The sequence below is a fragment of the Periplaneta americana genome, chromosome 4 (genome assembly GCF_040183065.1).
Source record: "Periplaneta americana isolate PAMFEO1 chromosome 4, P.americana_PAMFEO1_priV1, whole genome shotgun sequence".
In the NCBI taxonomy this organism is placed as follows: Eukaryota; Metazoa; Arthropoda; class Insecta; order Blattodea; family Blattidae; genus Periplaneta; species Periplaneta americana.
In genome coordinates, this window is record NC_091120.1 from 14,438,673 (window position 1) to 14,462,443 (window position 23,771).

General features: G+C 35.7%; 1 long non-coding RNA gene across 4 annotated transcripts in view; it reads left to right on the top strand.

The window, feature by feature from the left end:
- LOC138697536 (uncharacterized) overlaps nt 1-20,986 on the top strand; it is a 32,086-nt gene extending 11,100 nt beyond the window's left edge. The window contains exons 2-9 of one of the 4 annotated variants that reach the window (XR_011331583.1): nt 7,951-8,101; nt 9,140-9,189; nt 10,425-10,473; nt 12,497-12,577; nt 13,880-14,129; nt 15,180-15,320; nt 17,132-17,276; nt 20,714-20,986. This is a non-coding gene — a long non-coding RNA (uncharacterized lncRNA). Of the gene's footprint in view, nt 1-7,950; nt 8,102-9,139; nt 9,190-10,424; nt 10,474-12,496; nt 12,642-13,879; nt 14,130-15,179; nt 15,321-17,131; nt 17,277-20,713 lie in introns of all 4 variants that reach the window. The other 3 variants (XR_011331582.1, XR_011331581.1, XR_011331584.1) reach the window with 3 other exon arrangements.
- Nucleotides 20,987-23,771: the final 2,785 nt, after the last annotated feature.

The following is a 23,771-nucleotide window of genomic DNA, read 5'->3' on the forward strand; positions in this document are numbered from 1 at the left end:
TAGACTGCTCCACTTGCTACCTTGGAGGAAGTTCATAATTTATCACAAAAAGTCAGGGCCAAAAACTGAATCCGCCGTCACTGTAAACATGTAAATCATGTGATCGATAGTTTTAATTATTGACGCTTTTTGTAAGATCTAGCCGCGTTTAGTTGAGAGTAGTTGCTGTGAAGGTGGGGCTGATGAAGAGGCGGGATCACATTCCTTTTGCATGTAAGCTTTTTGATAGGTAAATAGGAAGCTTGTGTTCGTAAGGTCCGAGTATCATTGACATTAGGTTTGGTTAGTTCAGATTTTGTGTGCTTTGCACATAGTTTGGTCAGGAAGTTGGATGGGTATGGATAGATAGGGTCGATTGCAGAAACAATATTTAGACAATGTTTAAGGTTAAACAACGCCTAAGTATGGCTGCCACGTTGCGAAGACGATGTTTAATAGTAGACAATGTCTAAAACCGATGTTTAGCAGTCGGTTTAAACACCGTCTAGAACACTGTTTAACCTCAATCTCACACAAGGAACGAGTGTATCAGTGTAAATTCAATGGAGCACGTTAATTATATTGGTGTGTTGAGACGGTTCCGGAGATATTTATTTCTACTTCGACGGCCTCCTCTACGTCGCAATCTTTTGCTTGATCGTAGTAATCCTTTTGAGACATATGGAGAAGCAAAATTTAAAGCAAGCTTTCGCTTTCTGTTATTTTCCTCCACGCCGCCTTCTTCTTCTCCAAAGTTTCACTGTTGTAGGACTTATTTTCTACAACATCGTAATTTCTTACAATGTCCGACAACACGGTCTTTTCTTCCTTTGAAAAGTTCGAAACACGTGTCGCCATTATGCCTGTTGTGAATCAGCTGATTTTAGAGATGGCCTATATTTCACAAACCGATATTTTGTCAGGTATTTTTTTGTCACAGACAACCCTGTGACTGATGACGCGAAATATCTGTGACAAAATATCGCTATCGAAATCTGCTCCGTATTCTGTGTGTTGCAACGTCTGCGACTGATATTTTCTCTTCTACGTCGTGGGTTTGCGCATGCGCACCATACAATAACAGCAATCGGGCGGTGGTATTTGATTATTTTTTCGTGACATTTTGTTCAATATTATTTTTTTCAAAGTGATAATATAATCATGAATCTAACATTTTGTTTTCATATTTAGTCTGCATATATGCTTTATAAATATTTTATGTATTCCCCGAGATCTTCACATTTTCATACTACTGTGAATTTATATTAATGTGTAAGTATTTTCCACCCAATTTTTACGCAGTAACAATATTTTTTTTTTAGTTATACTATTAATTACAAACAGAATAGGCTAGTCACAGGAGCCTACATTATTTTAATAACTTTACCGTCCTGTACTTCTCTCATTTATGCATGATCCAGTTTTAATGTATAGCTCCAACACGAACCGTGCAGGGTAGTATTAATTAAAATAATTAAACTTAAAATAAAATTATTTTTGTAATAAGTTCTTTACCGGTATGTTGTTTATGGTTATTAACTCTTATGAAATCGCACAGTGCTTCCTAACATTGGTACTTGTGTGGGGTGTTATTTCACCCCAATTAATAGGCCTAATCAATGCTCTAAACTTGATATTTAGTGATTTTTATCTTGATATTGTTAAAATAATCAACTTGCAAGTAATTTTCAACTTTTAAATATATTACTATGGGGCAGTTAGCAAAAATTGTCAATTTTATAAATTCCAAAAAGATTGACATCTAGCAGACACTGCTCCATCAAATCGTTCTCATTGCCCTTGCACACTTTTAAAATAGGCCTACACTTACACATAAATGGGATAATTAATTACATTTGAAAATAAGGGGCATCAAACGTAAATCATGTTAATTCACTCCGTGTTCCTGAACGTTATGTTCTTCCGAACTTTCGAAGCATTTCTCACAAGCCGACAACAGCATCTAGGCCTATATAATTAAAACCGAACGAGACAAAACTGGCTAATATGATGGGCAACTTATTTGGCTAAACTAACTTTGAGATAGTTTCCTTCGTATTCCCCTTATACACCTTGCATATACGAATCTGTGACAGGTCAGGTTTGGTTGGTTTAAGCTTTTATTATGCCTAGACATATACGATCAACGACTAAACTAGCGTTTAGGTAGTTCCCTTCGTACTACGCATATACACCTTGCATATACGAATCTGTGACAGGTTAGCTTTGGTTAGTTTAGTATTTGTTATGCCTTGGATATACGATCAACTGAATCTCCACAAAAAATCAAAGTCGACGACTTTCACTTCCGAAATCACCGAAACTACCTCAGCGTTAGTTTAACCCAAGCAACTGTCTCTCCGCAAAAAAAAAAAAAAAAAAAAAATCCTTACAAATGCAACGATTTTCACATCCAAAATCGCCGAAACTACTTCAACGCTAGTTTCACCATCTTATTATGAATGATATAGTGATTACACGATTAAATAATACCATTGGTTACCAATACTTCATCTTGTGTAAAATTCTGTCTGAACAACCGTTTTGTTTTGTTTTGTAATTATTTTCCATTGTTTTTCCGAATACTTATGTTTCGTTAATTTTTATTATGACTCAGTATTATGATGTTAATGCACGACTTAAAATAATTTATCCATTATATTATATACAATAAAAAGGATCAATTTTTAAAACGATTAGGATAATCACATAACCTCACTTTCTCCATACCCAACTACATTACAAAATTATCAATTGATTCTATATCTACAATCAATTACGATATAACGTCTTGGTATATGAGGTTAACTTTTTACATGTTACTGTTCAGTTAGATTAGTATTTATTTGTTAATGGTACATGTACATAAGTTATTTGTTGGATTTTCCCATATAAACCACTGATGTGTGGCGTGTATAGAGAAATCGTATTCACATTGCACTGCTCTTCAATATTTCCTGTTAATTTTTATCGGTGTGACAAGATATCGGCGTAATTCATGCATATTGTGCTTACTTATCGATATAAAATATCGGTGTGACAAAATCACAGGTAAAAGTCACAGATATTTAATTGTCACAGTCACAGATACTTGAAAATATCGTTTAAGCTCAACTCTAGCTGATTTCCATTTGGCGCCTGCGTTAATGAAACGTTTCCATTGGCTCCGCCATTGTTGATCGGCAAAGAATCTAAATGCAAGATACTCCATACTTCTCCTTCCCAGCTAAAACCGTAACTAAAACGGTATCTTACTAAACACCGGCTGAACAGTGTTTAAGCAACGGAAATTCGTACATAACTTAGACGTTGTTTAGTTAAACAGTGTCTAAGACTTAAAATCGGTCATCGTTTCTGCAATCGGCCCATAATGTCTTCCTTTGGTAACGTAATGGTAAATAATTACAGTCAAATTTTACCTTTTTCATGTAGACTGTTCTTTCGACATTTCTTTAGGTGTGTCTATTGATTGTTCTCTTTTTGTTGTAATAGAGAGCATGTAGTACGTACGGGCGAATCCAGAAATGCATATAGTGTTAGTAGGGAGGCCAGAGGGAAAAAGACCTTTGGGGTGGCCGAGACGTAGATGGGAGGATAATATTCAATTGGAGAGAGGGTGGAGGGGAAGGATGCAATCCGCGTTCTGGAGTTTATCCCAATTAGATTTGAGGGAGGTAGGATATGATGATAAAGACTGGATTAATTTTGCACAGGATAGGGACTGATTGCGGGCTTATGTGAGGGCGGCAATGAACTCCATTTTCCTTAAAGGCCATGAGTGTATTAATGTTTCATGGACCTGACCCGAAATGTTTATAAATTTGTTGTAAAAAAGTTGGAAATTTTGTTAGTATCTGAAAGGACTTTCAAACAGCACATAGGCCTATAACTGGGAAGATCAGGCCTGAGCGAAACACGTGGAGAGGGAAGGCATTTTCTTTCTTCTGTCGGCCATTACAGAGCAGATGATGTCACAATCGTTTCGAGGGCTGGACCTGGGACACCCATCCTTATACTTAGGCATGCTTTAGCCCATTGTGTGCCCTATGTATGTGACAATTATCGAAGTCCAGCAAGTAGCCTGGGTGATATTCACGAATCCGACGCTGATAGATGGGCCATCCTGCCTCATCGGAACTCTGTACTACCCCAAAGACTACACCTCAGCCTATTTTTTACAAGGCTTATTGTAGATGATTGATGGAATGAGAGGGAGATGGAGATTTTTCGTGAAATGATTGAGGGAAACAGGAGCCTTATTCACATTTGTTTTAGAAATAGTTATTTGGAAGTTAGAATAATGATATATATATCAAATTAAACAGAAAAGAATGTATAATTTTATAGCATAAAAATCGAAAAAAAAAAAAAAATTCAAGAAATTTTGCCTACCGGATCCCCTTAATAGGGAAAGGCTCTACGTGGCAATGGAAGAATTGAATACCTTTCCCCATACCACAAATAATACAACTTTCATAGAATACTATAGTGAGGGTCACATAAGAACAGTTCCTAAACATCAAATATTGTCGTCTTGTCAGTGTTGCCAATTGTTACCAGATATCACATGATCCATCGTACTAAATGACTTATTTACTTACCTTACTTTATGTTGGAAGGTTATTCTAAATAATTCAATAATTTGTAACATATTTTCGTAGGCAAACTATACGAGAAAGGAATCAACATGTCAAGTATTTTATCTGGCAGTACGAAATTCATTGGTTTGACTAAACCATTGACTCACAAACCTAACCTAAAAATGTAGTTTGTTTGACCACATGAAATTGTTAGTACCGGTACTAGCTCCGAAAACTTACCTGACTATAGTCTTGAATTATAATCACAACACAACACATAAAATAATTATTATGTATTAATATTAATACTGATATTAATAAATTATTAGTACCGGTATGTTCAAATTTCATTAGTTTTCAGTAACAGGTTCCGAAATCTAGTACAATTTCAATTTCATGGAACTCCAGTACCGACAAATATTGTCGATATTTGTCTCAGCTGCCAACATACTAGTTACAAAATCACTACTGTTTGTAGTATTTGTCAGTATCGAAATTCGAAACGAAGTTGGCAAAAGAAAATTCAACTTGCAAACTAGAAAATCACCATAATCCACTAGCATATGTAGTAATGGGGGGAAAATGGTTAGGTTTCACCCTTAGGGTATGAAGTAAGCTGACCTGGACTATATAATATGCCACACTGTCCAATATTTTCTCGCTTTCCACTATTTTGTGTCCAGTATGAAATTTTCCAAAAAAAGTATAACCACGACATCACAACTTTCAACAAACAAGAAATACACACAGGACAACGATTTAGAGAATTTATAACCAATATAGAAGAACAGGAGACCAACACAATACAGATATACACCGACGGATCCGAATCCAATGAGGGCGTGGGGGCAGCCTACGTAAACACGACAGTGGAGGTAGTGGAAAAATCAAACTTCATCATCAATCATCCATTCGTACAGCAGAATTATTTACAATACGGCAAGCTCTGCTTTCAGTCAAAAACCTTACAGGAAAGCACTTCCTCATCTTTGTGGATTCCCTCAGCACCATAGAAAAAGTAAAGAACAACAACCTATCAACGAAAACTCCCTGGATAGTAATAAACATCAAACAGCTGATGCATAATCTAGGAAAACAGAATAACATAAAACTAATATGGATACCAGGTCACAAAGGGATTCAAGGAAACGAGACTACAGACTCAATGGCAAAAGCAGCCATAACAACCAGTTTGCTCGCACCAGTAAATATCCAGGTCCCTGACTTAATAAAACACATCAGGTAAACGACCACAGAAGTCACCCAGACAGGCAAACCACGGTATTTACCAAAAAAAACTAACGCTTCCATTCATATCGGTTATCAACAAACTTAAACACAATGCAGCCATAACCCCAAAATACCTACACCTCATTGGAAGGGGGGGGAATAGCCATTGTGCGAGTGTCACAAACAGCCAGGAGAAATAAATCACATGTTCTTCCAATGCCAACTACCGTACATAAACAACAGGAGTACATCGAGAAAAATCCTCTGTCGTAGTTCCAGTGCAATGAGTTGACAGCGAAATGAGTGTAATGTTGAAAGGTACTTGTGCAGATATGAACATATCATACTCGTGGGTTTTAGTTCGATCTTAGTTTTAAGATACAAATTAGAATATTTCGAATGTTATTTTAAGTGATCATTTCATTTAATTTAGTATATTCCCTGTTGTTGTTGTTATTATCATTGTCATTATTGAGTGTAATTAGTTACCACTGCCACCGGGTATATACCCATTGCAGTGTGAATAAATACATACATACAAATCCGTCCTGATCTGGCCCAGGATCGAATTCATGCCACCTGTGTTGAAGATCACTTGAGCCTCAGATGCAGTGTCTACCGTGCATGTCAATGTTTGACTCAGGTCTTACTCTCAGGCTGTAGAATTTTATTTTTAAGCTATAAGTATCACTACAGATTTAATATTGTGTTGTATAAAATCATCACCAGTAAGTTTCAGATAATGTCAGCTATTCATGTCTGAGGTTCAGACATGTATCGTGCGTTTTTTTTTAAAGCGCTTCAGTAAAGCACTTCATGCCTTTGCTGCAGCAAAATGAGAGTCGAAAAAAACGTAAGTAGGTCAACTGACTGCAAAATGGTGGACAATTAATATTGGCTTCTATTTCTGCCGTAATAAATTTAACCCTAAAAGAACCGAACATGTTAAATAGTTTCGACTTCTATGATAATGACATGGAATTATTATTACTAGACGATTTTAACAATAATAAACGTTGCAAAAGACCAGATATGGAGGGTAGCTGCGAATATATTGAATAATCAGTCGTGGACAGCCGATAAGGGGTGGTCCTCCAGCTTGGGGGTTGGGCGAAGGGCTAACAACCCATCACCGTAAAAAACAGCTTGTTACGTATCCCTATAATAAGAATAAATATGGGAAACGCGTGTTATTATTCGGTTGAGAAGCTCTTATCATCTAGTCTGCTGCCCAAAAATCTGAAAGTTAGAATTTATAAAACAGTTATATTACCGGTTCTTCTGTATGGTTGTGAAACTTGGACTCTCACTCTGAGAGAAGAACATAGGTTCAGGGTGTTTGAGAATAAGGTGCTTAGGAAAATATTTGGGGCTAAGCGGGATGAAGTTACAGGAGAATGGAGAAAGTTACACAACACAGAACTGCACGCATTGTATTCTTCACCTGACATAATTAGGAACATTAAATCCAGACGTTTGAGATGGGCAGGGCATGTAGCACGTATGGGCGAATCCAGAAATGCATATAGAGTGTTAGTTGGGAGACGGAGGGAAAAATACCTTTGGGGAGGCCGAGACGTAGATGGGAGGATAATATTAAAATGGATTTGAGGGAGGTGGGGTATGATGATAGAGACTGGATTAATCTTGCTCAGGATAGGGACCACTGGCGGGCTTAAGTGAGGGCGGCAATGAACCTTCGGGTTCCTTAAAAGCCATTTGTAAGTAAGTAAGTATGCAAAAGACCAAAACACACATTCTGTCATGATGGATCGTGCAGCAAACTTGTAAAGCGAAGTTTTGATTTGCTGCACGGTTGCTACAGCGACGGTGAAGCAAATGTAATAAAAGAATGGTCTTGCTGCAGCGCTTTACATCTTGCTTTAAAAAAAAACACATGGGTAGTCATAGTGTTATGTTCTATTGAAGTAATTGAGTGGACTGGACCAGTGATGAAAGAATATGTGTTATGAGAAAAATGATTTTTCTTACATGCACTACCAACTGAGGCATTGCTTCCATCAATACTGACTGCATTAATTTGTTTTAACATGTTGAAGTTCCTAGTCAAATCCAGTATACAGATGATGATACTTGGAGATTGACTTTTTCTCAGGTAAGAAATTTTTATTGAACTTGAATATAATTATTTCATTTTCAGACATTGATAGCCAAGCCAAGGAGAATATTCTGCACAGATCCGGATGAGTGGACACAGACGATTGTGAGACATTGAAAATAAAGTACAGAGACTGGTGGGCAGGTGTGTCCATAGGAATGCTGTGCGAAGCATTTTTTCTACACCTCAGCCTGTAAGTTAAAGAGACATATTTGAAATCTTCATCATAGGTGAGATGTGATGTAGTTTCCGGTTCCTCAGATTACATGTAGTGCATCTCATTTTGAATTTATCAGTCGGCTAGTGCATCTGGCTGCGAAACCAGGTGGCCCGGGTTCAATTCCTGGTTGGGGCAAGTTATCTGGTTGAGGTTTTTTCCAGGGTTTTCCCTCAACCCAATATGAGCAAATGCTGGGTAACTTTCAGTGTTGGACCCCGGACTCATTTCACCATCATTATCACCATCTCATTCAGACGCTAAATAACCTAGATGTTGATAAGGCATCGTAAAATAACCTACTAAAAAATTATCAGTTTTTTTTACAAGTAATGAAGTTCTGATAACACAGTTCTACAATGAAAAAAAATTGAGAGCTTTTTGAAATCTAATAACTTACTTACTTACAAATGGCTTTTAAGGAACCCGAAGGTTCATTGCCGCCCTCACATTAGCCCGCCAGCGGTCCCTATCCTGTGCAAGATTAATCCAGTCTCTATCATCATACCCCACCTCTAATAACTGATTTTGTATATTAAAACTGTATGGATTACAGAAATGACTTCCATTTTCCTGTATCACATCCCAATTCTAAAAAATTATATATAATACAAATCTTTATAACATGTTTAAATTGACAGAGCCACAGCTGCAGTGTCATCATGGTCTACCTTGCATGTGAATGTTTGACTCAGGTCTTACTCTCAGGCTGTAGAATTTTATTTTTAACCTATAAGTATCACTACAGATTTAATAATGTGTTGTATAAAATCATCACCAGTAAGTTTCAGATAATGTCAGCTATTCATGTCTGAGGTTCAGATATGTAGTCATAGTGTTATGTTCTATTGAAGTAATAGAGTGGAGTGGGCCAGTGATGAAAGAATATGTGTTATGAGAAAAATGATTTTCTTACATGCACTGCCAACTGAGGCATTGCTTCCATCATTACTGACTGCATTAATTTGTTTTAACATGTTGAAGTTCCTACCTACGGTACTTATTTATTTTTAGGTCAAATGGAGTATACAGATGATGTTACCTGCAGATTGACTTTTTCTCAGGTAAGAAATTTTTATTGAACTTGAATATAATTACTTCATTTTCAGTCACTGGTAGCCAAGCTTTTACTTTCATAAGTAATTGTTCAAGAATTAAAACAGAAAATCAATATCCCGAATTTAAAAGAAAACTTACAAATTAAACCAAACCCTTTAACTCTATTAAATATAGAATATAATCTAAATTTAACAGAAGAAATACTGAAATCAGAAGTAAACACTGAAATAACGAAACAATTGTCTTTAGAGACAATTAATATTAGGTACCCTCCACCAAACTGGCTTCATTTATACACCGACGGATCCTTGATCTCCAGAGAACAAGGTGCCGGCGCAGGTGTTACGTGCTGTCTCTTCTCACTCTATAGATCTCTTGGATATGGAACAACAAGTTTTGATAGAGAAATCATTGCAATAAATGAAAGTCTCAGGAATCTTCTATGCCACATCAATAAATTTAGGAATGCAGTTATATTGTCAGACTCCAAAGCAGCTATTCTATCAATCGTCTCTAAACACACACCTTCATCTCAAACAGCAGAAATAACCAAAATGCTCTCTCAATTAATATCACTCAATAAAAGAATTGTATTCCAATGAATACCATCCCATTGTGGAATCCTGGGAAACGAGAATGCGGATGCTTTAGCAAAGAAGGGCAGCACTGCTACTTACAGACGTGTTACTAAATCTACGTATTACTCTGTGAAAAGATTTATTAAATCTACATACTTAGACTTCAACAAACAAAATTTGATAACACAATCTCAAGGGAAAAAATGGAACTCTCTGCATCATAATCCACAGTTAATTCCCGATTTACCACGAAAATCGTCTGTAGCTGCATTTAGATTGGCAACAGGCCATGATTGTTTGGCCAAACACCTGCGTAGAATTGGAATATATCAGTCCCCTAACTGTCCATTGTGCAACTCAAACCAGAAATGGATTCGGAACACCTCAAAATCTGTGCTTCAGTGGCTGGCCATGATAATATCTTTGAAAAATATTGGAGTGCAAGAGGTCAAATGACTTTATTGACTTTATATGGTATTAGTGGTAATCATGTGTTCTATTGAAGTGATTGGGTAAGCTGTGCCAATGATGAAAGGATATAGATAGATGATAGAAATGATTTTCCTACATGCACTACCAACTGAGGCATTGATTCCATCATTACTGATTCCATTAATTAATTTTTAACATGTTAAAGTTCCCATTTACTCGTTTATTTTCAGGTCAGTACAATATACAGATGATGTTACCTGCAGATTGATGTTTTGTCAGGTAAGAAGTTTTTATTGAGCTTGAATATACTTATTTCATTTTCAGGAACTGATATCAAAGTTTTTATAAGTTTTGTTATGGAAATGGCTACTGTACTGTATTTTCATTTGGTGTAGAAACATCTTTCTGGAAGATAGTGACACTGCTTGCGAGGTTTTCTTTGAGATGTTACTTTTTTCTGTGTTTTGATTTTCTGAATTTAAAAAAAATTGTGTTTTAAGAGCCGCCAGTTGTACTCTGTTTTGTTAATACTTCGAAGCCCAAATCCAACTGTCATTTATGCTTGGTGCAGTTGTATGAAGTGGGTGACTGAAGAGTCCAACTTGGACTGACATTGAAATTTAATTTCTTTGTGTTCATACAGGGCTTTTTACTCTGTGAAGACGTAGCGTTCTATGAATATTTCATGATACTTGTGTGATTGATGCTAACATCTGAGTGAGATGTCTTATGCTTTTAGCATAAGGCCGCACAGTACACTGATTCATATTTGGTAGCAGACAGTATGATTGCATCACATTCATCATGTGTTTATTCCTTCTGACGTCAAGACTACAGATTATTTGTAATTGCAGTTAGTGTTACAGCAGACATTTTGGACCCAAAATTTATAATGCATTAATCAGAGTTTACCCTGAGCTAAGTACACTTAACACACATAGATTCAAGAAACAAATCAGATTAATTATTTAATTGTTTAAGCTAATTGAGTTAAAAATTGATACTCTAATATTCATGTACTTTTGTATTTTCTATTTGTATATAGACCCTATTACTATATGCTGTAAGTATTTTACCACTTAGTAATGTTATTGTGCTCAATGAACTCTCTTAATTTTGTGATATATTTTGTATAACTGATCTGAACTGCGCCCGAGCATGAGCTTCTGCTCTTTCGGGCTGCAGTGTTTAGTATTAAATAAATGAAATGAAATGAAAAAAAAAATGTTCTGCATGATTGAAAGGATACTTTGACTATGGCTATTAAACTTCTAGTCTCATTGAGGGTCCTTTAATATTAACTAAAAAGATGGCCATCTGCATTGCATCTTGACAGCTATAATATTACTTACTTACTTACTTATTGGCTTTTAAGGAACCCGGAGGTTCATTGCCACCCTCACATAAGCCTGCCATTGGTCCCTATCCTGAGCAAGATTAATCCAGTCTCTACCATCATATCCCACCTCCCTCAAATCCATTTTAATATTATCCTCCCATCTACGTCTCGGCCTCCCCAAAGGTCTTTTTCCCTCCGGTCTCCCAACTAACACTCTATAGGCATTTCTGGATTCGCCCATATGTGCTACATGCCCTGCCCATCTCAAACGTCTGGATTTAATGTTCGTAATTATGTCAGGTGAAGAATACAATGCTTGCAGCTCTGCGTTGTGTAACTTTCTCCATTCTCCTGTAACTTCATCCCTCTTAGCCCTAAATATTTTCCTAAGAACCTTATTCTCAAACACCCTTAATCTCTCTTCCTGTCTCAAAGTGAGAGTCCAAGTTTCACAACCATATAGAACAACCGGTAATATAACTGTTTTATAAATTCTAACTTTCAGATTTTTTGACAGCAGACTAGATGACAAAATACAGCTATAATATTAGCAAGTAATTTGGAATTGTAAGTGTACTTGGGAATTTTATAGCATAAGAGGTAAAAAATTGTGTAGATGCTATGAATGTAAACTTTTTCCTTGCATTTTCAACTATGTCTTGATTGTACCTATGCAGAGTAAAATATTACCATGGCAACTAAAACTTGCGATTAAGCAAAGCCTGTATGGTATAGTCAAAAAACAAGGTAGGCTACAATAAAAATGTAAGGAAAAAGTTTTTGATGTCATTGTATCAGGTGCTGTTTGTGATGAAGTCTTTAGCCAGTGATGAAAACGTGAAGTATGTAATGAGGAAAATGATTTATATTTACATGCACTACCAGCTGAGGCACTAATAGCACTACAAGAAAATAGTACTTGCTCATTTTATGTTTGAATAGCAATAATTCTTTTTGTTTCAGATGAAATAATGTGAACCAGCTATGCAGAAATGGAGAAATACGGTGCAAAGGATAAGTCGAGTTTCGATGTACATGCCCAGAGTAAGTTGATGAGGCTAAGAATATGCTTAATCTAATGCGGAGTGTTCAACCAATCCCTCTACAGGTAAAATCTAATTCTTAAGGTTCACCTGTCAATGAAGGAGAACTTACTACTTCAGTACATTAATTACAGTTTTTCTTAAGTCTCGTGTGTCTTTATAAATGAACAAATATGACCTGAATTTAACACAGCCAATTGAAGGAAAAGTGCATAGTACATTAAATATAATTTTTTTTTGTTCCAGTCCAAATTTTAACTACAATTTTCAATATATATCAGTACATAATTATTTTCATAATTTATATTTATTGAAAATTCATGTTAAATTAGGGACAGGGCTTGTGGCAACGTGTGTGAAAATTTGAAAGTCCTGTGTGTAATAGAAGCTGAAAAAAATTGCATTTTGTAGGATAAAAACCAAACTTACAGAAAAACGTTCAAATAATTCAAAATATTAAAACTTTTATTTTCATTCAAAATATTAAACCTTTTTTGTCATATATATTGTATACTATAATAGTTTCATATATTGAATACTGTAATAGAGAAAAAAATAAGTTGCAATTATTAAAAAATGCTCCCTGTGACTGTACAGATGTACCCCGTCCTAATCCATAGCCTACACCGTTTCATGGTACCGGTCCCATCTCGACTGTAGTCTGCTCCAGGGGCGGCTAGTCATGTTCACCGATCAATGGGGGGTTCAAACCCTCTCCATGTCACTGGTTAGATGCTAACAGTTTCTGAGCGGACCACAGCCACCCAGCAGGCACGTCCATCAGCCACAAGTAGGCTACCGAGGTCTGGCCATACCCCGGTTTTGCCTTAACTTGCATAGTGCGCAGATTGTGTATATATAGTTAAAGTTAGTCAACGCGTACTACTCGCAAGCAAATGTTGCAAATTTTCTGTTGTATATACGGTATTTTCTTACATATTGACACCTAACCTATATATTTCCCTACTAAATGAGACTGTGCTAAATTATCAATACATATGATCAAAATATAGTGAAATAACAGCTATAGAAAATATTTTTTGCTACAAAACTAATTCACTGGTACGACTGAAAGTTTGGTAGAATAATTATATTTCATGATTCCTCTTATTCCACTCTTACTTATATCTTTATTTTCCATTCATTACTGTTAGCATTATTATTTATAAAAACAAACATGGCCAAATGTCACGCTGCCATTCGAAAGATTCCACAGGCTTGAAAATAAATGGCAAGTGCAATAAGTCCGAGAAGGAAAAGAGTGCTGTTTTTCATAGAATGACAAATTTCTTATGTTTGACAGGGAATTCGTGGTCGCCTGTGGTGTTCTGTCACAATGACCTGCAAGAGGGAACATGTTGCTTCGACTAGATGGGGAGGAATCGCAAGTCTCTCGGCCCAAACTCGTCATTATAGACTTTGAATTTTGCTGCTACAATTACCGAGGTTTCGACTTAGCCAATCACATGTGCGAATGGGTATATGACTACAGCAACGAAGAGTCTCCCTACTTCTGGGCCTCTCATGAGAACTTCCCGTCGCTCAAAGAACAGGTAAACTTACTAGAATAACATAATAACAATATACATTTTTTGTTTACCAAAATGATGCGAGTAATATACTATACTCGTATTTCCTTATATATGGAAATGAACCTCCGGATTCCTTAAAAGCCATAAGTAAGTGTATATATATATATATATATATATATATATATATATATATATATCAATAAAGGAATCTGGAAGCTTTGGTATAATAAAATATGTAAAAAAGGTTATTGGAACATAAATTATTAGAATGGCTTCATTGTTACGTTAATTATAATGGTTCTAAGATGAGAGAAAAACATGCGAGAGAACTGAATAGTCGAAGACTTGGCGAGACTAGACTTCCTAGTTTATGTAGAGTCACTCTGATTGAAACATATTGACAGATATGTTAGTACAGTACAGTATTGTTGAAGCAAGGAGGATAGAGAGGGGCAACAAACGATATCATTATTGTTGAATGAAATAAGTTTAGCAAGCGACGTTTAATTTAACTGATAAAATTCTGGAAGCTATTAATAAAAAATTACAAGTAGGAGTGATATTCTGTGATCTCTCCAAAGCTTTTGATTGTATTAACCATAAAATTCTACTACAAAAATTAGAATACTATGGTATTAAAGGCATAACATATCATTGGTTTGAGTCATATCTCCTAAACAGAAAACAAAAAGTTGAAATCAACGCATTTAATAACTCCTTTAAGGGGATCCGGTACGTCCTATCTTGGCTATATTAAAATCATTATTTTTCATGCAGCTTTTCTCAGAAACTGGTAGTAGTAGGCACTTGATTTTTTTACACGTTGTTACATATACTGACCTGAATTTAACACAGCCAATTGAAGGAAAAGTGCATAGTACATTAAATATAATTTTTTTTGTTCCGGTCAAAATTTTAACTACAATTTTCAATATATATCAGTACATAATTATTTTCATAATTAAGATTTATTTTATTTTCATAATTAAGATTTATTGAAAATGTCATGTTAAATTAGGGACAGGGCTTATTCATTTTATGTTTTAACAGCAATAATTTCTTTTGTTTTAGATGAAATGATGTAAATCAGCCATGCAGAAATGGAGAATTACAGTATATTACATTCTCCAAAGCCACATTCAACTTCTTACGTCTTCCAATTTTGGGGTTTCCTTCAGATTCCTGTTCAGATTCAGACTGATGTTTTGTCAGGTAAGAAGTTTTTATTGAGCTTGAATATACTTCTTTAATTTTCAGGAACTGATATCAAAGTTTTTATAAGTTTTGTTATGGAAATGGCTACTGTACTGTATTTTCATTTGGTGTAGAAACGTCTTTCTGGAAGATAGTGACGCTGCTTGGGAGGTTTTCTTTGAGATGTTACTTTTTTCTGTGTTTCTGAATTAAAAAAATGTGTTTTAAGAGCCGCCGGTTGTACTCTGTATTGTTAATACTTCGAAGCCCAAATCCAAGTGTTATTTATGCTTGGTGCATTTGTATGAAGTGGGTGACTGAAGAGTCCAACTTGGACTGACATTGAAATTTAATTTCTTGCTGTTCATACAGGGCTTTTTACTCTGTGAAGACGTAGTGTTATATGAATATTTCATGATACTTTTGGTGCTAACATCTGAGTGAGATGCCTTATGGTTTTAGTGTAAGGCAGTACTGTATACTGATTCATATTTGGTAGCAGACAGATATACGATTACACATTATATTAGCATAGCAGACAGTGTGATTGACTCACATTTTTGGCGTGTTTATTCCTTCTGATGTCAAGACTATAGATTATTTGTAATTGCAGTTGGTTTTGTACATGATTGAAAGAATACTTTGACTATGGCTATTAAACTTCTAGTCTCATTGAGGGTCCTTTAATATTGACTGAAAAGTGGTCATCTGCATTGCATCTTGGCAGCTATAATACTAGGAAGTAATTTGGAATTGTAAGTGTACTTGGGAATTTTTATAGCGTAAGAGGTAAAAAATTGTGTATATGCTATGAATATAAACTTTTTCCTTGTATTTTTAACTATGTCTTGATTGTACCTATGCAGTGTAAAATATTACCATGGCAACTAAAACTTGCGATTAAGCAAAGCCTGCATGGTATAGTCAAAAAACAAGGTGGGCTACAATAAAAATGTAATGAAATAGTAATATGCGTTACAAGATCGGTATGTTGACGTTTTCATGTTCGAGGAAAAGATTGAAAAAGCAAAACGTAATTGAAACAAACATACCGCTCATGTATTGTACATTATTTTGTGCGAAGATCGTTTATTACTTACCTGAAAGAGGAATTTCTAATTAGTTGCAATGAAATCTCAATCTTGGTTTCTGTTCAATGACGGCAACTTTGGAAAACAAATATATCTATCTTCAACATTGTTCCTATAAAATGTTTTCTGTGTTTACTATACTGCAGCAGGCCGTGATATACGTCTGTCTTTTTTTTCCCCCAGTCTATGATGAGTCTGGAATCTTGTTGATTTTTTCACAGCTTCCTTAATATTACTTGCATTACAAATGCTGTAACTTTTGTGGTGTTGTAGAGTTTACTTAAATTTTGCAAATATTTACAAACAATAATTAACAGTGCAATTTAGGTGAAATTGCAGTGGTAAGTTTCCAGTTTATAATTATTACTATATTGAACGTCTTTAAAAATAATATGTTAAAAGCCTAAAGCAGTAAAATGAATATGACGCTTAAGCGGTAAGAATAGGGAAATTATGTGTGTTACGTTGGGAATACTGAATGTGGTATTTCACACTTACCACGTATTGGTTTTGTGTGGAAAGCAAGCAAATACGCACAATCTCACACAAAAGTTTTTGATGTCATTGTATAAGGTGCTGTTTGTGATAAAGTCTTTAGCCAGTGATGAAAACGTGAAGTATGTAATGAGGAAAATGATTTATATTTACATGCACTACCAGCTGAGGCACTAATAGCACTACAAGAAAATAGTACTTGCTCATTTTATGTTTGAATAGCAATAATTCTTTTTGTTTCAGATGAAATAATGTGAACCAGCTATGCAGAAATGGAGAAATACAGTGTAAAAGACAAGTCGAGTTTCGGTGTACATGCCCAGAGTAAGTTGATGAGGCTAAGAATATGCTTAATCTAATAGGGTGTGTTGAACCAATCCCTCTACAGGTAAAGTCTAATTCTTAAGTTTCATTTTCACCTGTCAGCGAAGGAGAACATGGTACTACTTCAGTACATTAATTACAGTTTTTCTTAAGTCTCGTGTGTCTTCATAAATGTACAAATATGGTACTACTCAGTGATTGTGACAATTTTGTAATGGAGATATTTACCCTTACTAATAGAAGCACTGAAATGTTATTGTGCCAGATTTGTAAATTATTCTCATAAGTGATTGGAGTGAGGAAGGGAGCATGACAAAGTGACACTCATATGCAGGCTTTCCCATGCCTGCACTAGTTCATAGAAATAATATTCTTGTACTCTTTCTTCTATTGTTGTTACAAGAGGTTTAATGTCTGTGAGGTAAAGCATACAGTTAATGGGAATAGATTTCACTCCTCCTGTGATAAGTCTGAGTGCCTGGTTTTGTACTTTGAAAAGTGGGTTTAGTGTAGTTTTTGGTGCAGTGACTAGAGGTTCACAGCAGTATAGAAGACTAGGCTCAATATACATCTTGTAGGTTGTTACTAGTGTTTGTCTTTTGGATCCCGATGGCTCGAAAACAGACCCTCAAGGAAATGTAGGAGCTGGTATTTTTAGTAATCTTTTTTGCTTCTATCTCCCAGTTGGTTATAATCTATCTGCCTATGATGGAGAAATTGAAGCTATACATGTTGCCTTAAATCAACTTTTATTCCATATGGATAAATTCACAAATGCCGTCATCCTCTCGGACTCAAAAGCAGCCATTTTGTCCATAAATAAAACTGATCACCCCTACACAGAACAAATCAATAATTGTCAAAAAATTCTTGCAACTTTAAAAGAACGTGGCAAAACAGTTTTGTTACAATGGATCCCAGGACATTGTGATTTACATGGGAATGAACAGGCTGAAGGATGCCAATCTCAGAATAAACCCACGGAAACCTTTGTCATTTAACTCAGTACAACAATATATCAAGCAACTACAAAAAAATAATCACCAACAAGAACTGGACATTAACATTTTGAACAACGTAGGAAATTACTGAAGGATATACCTCCTGAACCCAGAAGACTGGCAGTTGCAAGCTTTCGTCTTAACACTGAACATGACATCCTGGGTAAACACCTCAATCGTCTTGGCATCTTCCATCAGTATCGTGCATTTTGTGCCATCAACAGGAAGACATGGATAGACAACATCTTGCAAAATGCCCTGCTCTGAAATCCTCCAAGGAAGTCGACCGCTACTGGGAAGCCAGAGCCCAAATGTTTTTAATTACTTAATCCGTAGTTTTGTTCACCACTTTCTTGTTTTTCCCCCAGTCAATGATAGTAAATATCATGTACTAGCCAGTAGACAAATAAATAAATAAATATTCTTGTACTCTTAATGTGGATGTAATAATATTAGGTTGCAGTTCATGGAAAGTGATATGAGAATGTTAGAGGCAATATGATTCTAATTTGTATTTTTTTCTATTATTTATTTTCACACAGGATCAGAGAGTTGCCTTATGCTTTTAATGTAAGGCAGTATGGTACATTGAATCATATTTGATAGCAGGCAGTTAAAACTATACATTAACATAACAGGTAGTGTGATTGCATCATATTCTTCACGTGTTTATTCCTTCTGATGTAAAGACTATAGATTATTTGTAATCATAGTGTGCTGTTTTACATGACTGAAAGAATACTTTACCTATGACTATTAAACTTCTAGTCTCATTGAGGGTCCCTTAATGTTAAGGGGAGAGGATGGTATTTTTTTGGTGAAAAATGAGTAAATTAAAAAAAAATCTTTAAAATACCGTGTGATATGTGTGGAGTGCATAGTGTAACATTTTGTGGGTATTTGTGCCCTTATCTGATGTTGAGACGTCATTTTTAAACTTCCTGCGCTATGGATTTTTAAATCACATGCCCCCTTTATCGGTTTCCAGTAACTTCATTTTTTTTGCTACATTGCCGGACAAAAATGGATATAATTTGTGAACTATTAAAGATACATGCATGAAATTTAGAACACACATTCTTTAGATTATTAGGAAACTTTTCTCTGTAACAAAATTTTTTTAATTGATTTCATTTTAAAAATACATCCGTTTGTTTGCAAGAAAGGAAATCAGAAAATTGTTATTAAATTTTAATTGTTTATTTTACAAACGTAGGGACTAATATCAAAATTCTGTTACAGACAGTTTGTAGAACATGCTTTTGCAAATACATTGCAAAAAACTGTTTGAATCTATCTTTAAAAACGGTTCAGATATATCGGTTTTAGTACAATCCTGCATTTGGTATATTTTTTCAAATTTGGGCCCCCAAATATGATATGATATATATATATTTCGTCACAGCACTTCTTTACATGTAATGGTGTACCTCACATTTCTGTATCCGGTGCCACCATTAATATATTATTACAATAACACATTATTTGCAGTACACGTCTACACACATACTCTCAATTCCGCTATGTACCTTTTTTTATTACTTGGTCAATCTCCCCTTCAGTATTTCCCTACCTTTCATTTGCTATTCTCTATTTGTTCATTAATCCTAATATATCTAATATTATATACTCCTTTCACACCCCCCTTTTCCTCTAACTACTATTCACTAAAATCTCAATTTCAATTTTTCTCTATAAATTATCATATTGAATTATTTGTCTATTTGTTCTTTGACCTTTTATTCAATTACTGTTCCAACATTCAAATGTTAGTACTAATTTTTGCGCTCACTTTAACTTTCACACTATTCTGCTTACACCTAATCCATTGTCACTATTCTCACTTCCTATAAATACTTATATTTTATTTTACACATCTGCTTATACATTATCTCTCTCCCCTATACTTCTCGATCTTTTCCAGTTTCACTATACTTGCACTTTTTGATCACAACCCCACTTTTTTTTTACACATATCAAATATCTCTGCTAAATCCTCAACTGTCGCAAATTCTGACCTTTCTTTACTGTTCGTCTCTGCCCTGTTTCTGACTTTGTCTTTGGCCCCCAAATATATATATATTTTTTTTCAAAATATTTTTATTTGGTTGAGTTGCCACAGCTATGAGCTCTCTACATACAAAAAATTAATATTTTACACCAAATATGAAAAAAGTTTTAAAGAATACCATTCTCTCCCCTTAACTGAAAAGATGGCCATCTGCATTGCATCTTGACAGCTATAATATTAGCAAGTAATTTGGAATTGTAAGTGTACTCGTGAATTTTATGACGTAAGATGTAGAAAATTGTGTAGATGGTATGAATGTGTGAGGTGCTGTTTGTGATCGAGTCTTTAGCCAGTGATGAAAACGTGAAGTATGTAATGAGAAAAATGATTTATACTTACATGCACTACCAGCTGAGGCACTAATAATACTATAAGAAAATAGTACTTATTCATTTTATGTTTTAACAGCAATAATTTCTTTTGTTTCAGATGAAATGATGTAAATCAGCCATGCAGAAATGGAGACTACAGTGTAAAGAACAAATCGAGTTTCGATGTACATGTCCAGAGTAAGTTGACGAGGCCGCATGTTGCCAGTGTGCTGACGAGTTTGCGCCATTGTCTACAGTACATCTACACAGTGACTTCACTTGACCTTCGACATTAATGCTCCCATTGTCTACAGTGTACTTCAATGTTCAGTGGGAACAAATATAATGTATTTGTTGAATGTAATAATAATAAACCAGCTCAATTTAATTTTTTTTTAAATCAATCACCCTCCTCTGTGTTGAACATATGGAATGCAAATGTGGCTCTGGCTTTTATTTTGCTTCCGTTATCTTGGCACCTTCTTGAATGCCTTCTCAACATAAGATCCTGACGAATGTATCATAGAAGATGTTAACAGTGCAGCACTTCTGGAATTGTCAGATATCTCATAATAGTGCCATCACAGACTACTGCCATATTCTGAGCAAAATCAACAAACATCGTAATGTTAGCTAAACTTGCAGATTTAGATCTTTATTTAGAGTGCCTTTATTATTGGAGGCTTCAGTCTTGAGGTGCTATATCATCAGGTTAGTAGGTCTATTAATTAGAAATACCATGACAGTAGCTTGAAATTAAATGATCGGGACTATTGTTGAGGTGCCAAATCATGGTATTCGATAAAACCGCGAATTTACAAGCATTTAAGCAAAGAATATGAGATGCCAGCCATTACTTTTATGCCTGATATCAAAATCAAATGTTTTCAGACATCTTACATCCTCCATGTCAAAGTGTGTTAATGATTAATTGAACATAATGTTTCTGAGTCTAAATTTATTGTCGGTATGGTAACAGCGAGTTTTTATTTTAGACTATGGCCTTCTGGCCCAACTACAGCACTGTTGATGTTACAATCTCGATCGTCTGGATCGAAGACATCAACAATCTCTCCCCCTGCTCTCGGCATAGGGTGCGGCAATGCTCTGGAGCTGCTAGCAGCACTTCCACAGGAAGTGTCTTTGCTATAGCAGTGCCTGCCTATGCCACTACTAGCCCCCCCTCCCCCCCAATCTATTGAGCTGATAATCCACACATGACTCAAGTACCCTGCACTTTTATCCCTACACTCTAGAGAGTATGGGCCGTCTGCTCCTACAGCTGGTGTGGATTAACCAGGCATCATCCCCTTTGTTGATGATGTAGACCAGGCTCCTCCAGGTCGAGCCAAGATCGCGAGAGGGCATACAGTCCTGCTTACGACTTCCGCTGCGGGCAGTACACTTGTACACTGCAGTCTATCAGTGGTGGAACCTATCGAGGTCGCTTGGGGGCACCGGTGCACTGCATTTTGCACCAGGAATATTTATGTGCTAAAGCATGAACCTTAGCAATTTAATGGATGTTGTTGTGCAAACAATTAATTTCATAAGGTCTAAAGAACTCAATCACAGGGTGTTCAGGGCACTGCTTGATGGTATTAACAGTGAGTATGGAGATTTACTCTACCATACTGAGGTTAGGTATTTAAGTCGAGGAAAAATTCTGGAACGTTTTCTCCCACTTGGAAAAGAAACTGCCTTATTTATGGATGTACATGGGAAACCTGTTAGAAGCCTTGGACATGAAAGAATATATAAGAATAATGCAACAATTGTGCGAAGGTTTCGAACGTAAATTTGAGGATATTAGAGAACTTTAACAACAATTTAAGATATTTGCAATACCTTTTTCAGTGAGTGTCCTGGATATCCCTGCTGAACTACAATTAGAAATACTTGATTTACGAAGCGATATTGAGCTAAAGGATAAGTATCAAGACAGGGAAAGTATTAACCATTTCTATACTTGTTTTCCACGAGAAAGGTTTCCTAAACTGTACAATCTTGCTGCAAGAACGTTGTAAATCCTACGTATTCGAAACACTGTTTTGTTTAATGAAGTTTACAAAGTCACGTCACAGAAACAACTAAGTAATGAACACTTGAAAGCATGTTTGCGATTGGGTGGTACTAAAACGATAGCTCCGAGAATTCAAAAGCTGCTTACTAACAGAAAACTGCAAAAATCGCCGCGGATCTCTGATGTTTAAGAAAAAGTACTATTGTTAGGTAATTATATTTGAATAACAACGTTTGTACTGTTGTTTTATTTTGTTAATTGAATTGTATAGCAATGAGAAGAAAACAGTATGTTAATTTGTATAAAAGTGTATATTTTGTTTTGTTTCATTATTGTGCAAACATGCAAAAGTTTGTTTCGTATATAGTTAACTGTACCAAATTGTATAGAGTACTGTTTTTCAGTATAGTGCAATTAACAGTGAAAGTGTGATTCAATGAAAAGCTGAAATTAATTTATATTCTTATCACAAATTTGGTTCACATACAAGTTCTTAGCTCTGCCACTGTGGAAGCAGCTACCCTTGCCCGCAGCCGTACGTCAGGGCTTGAGGGTTTGTACGTACACACCAGAGTGTAGTCACTTGATGCTCCCTGATGTAGACCATTTGGACCAGATTCCCTGCAGATGCAACTCTTCGGTCCATATTGGCCACTGTGTGTGCTGGATGACGAGAACTCCACAGAGACTGGACTTGATCCGAAGACCCAATCTCGTCATCCAGCACATTAACCACAACTTGTTTCAAATTATCCGACATTTTCTTCAGTGCCTTCTTGTGAACAACAAAAACTCCACACTGCTGTCATATAAGCCAACGGAACATGATTATCTGGGATCAGCCTGCATTGAAACACTAGATTTATTGACAAAATAGTGAACACTTAAGCTACCTTTCATATGCTTAGTACATTTTACTGTGAAGAGTAAACTTCTATATAGCTATGTTAGCCAGTTGATATTTTGTGTATACTTACACTGTTAACTCGTCTCCTGAAACTTTCAGTGACTTTGTAGAAGTTTTTAGAACCTTTGCAATACTGTACTGATAGGCTTGGAGAATCGGATACTGCCGAAGTCTCCCAGGCTGCACAAACATAACTAGGACGAGAAATGTCTGGAGGTAAAGAGATTTAAACTAAGGTCCTTGTCG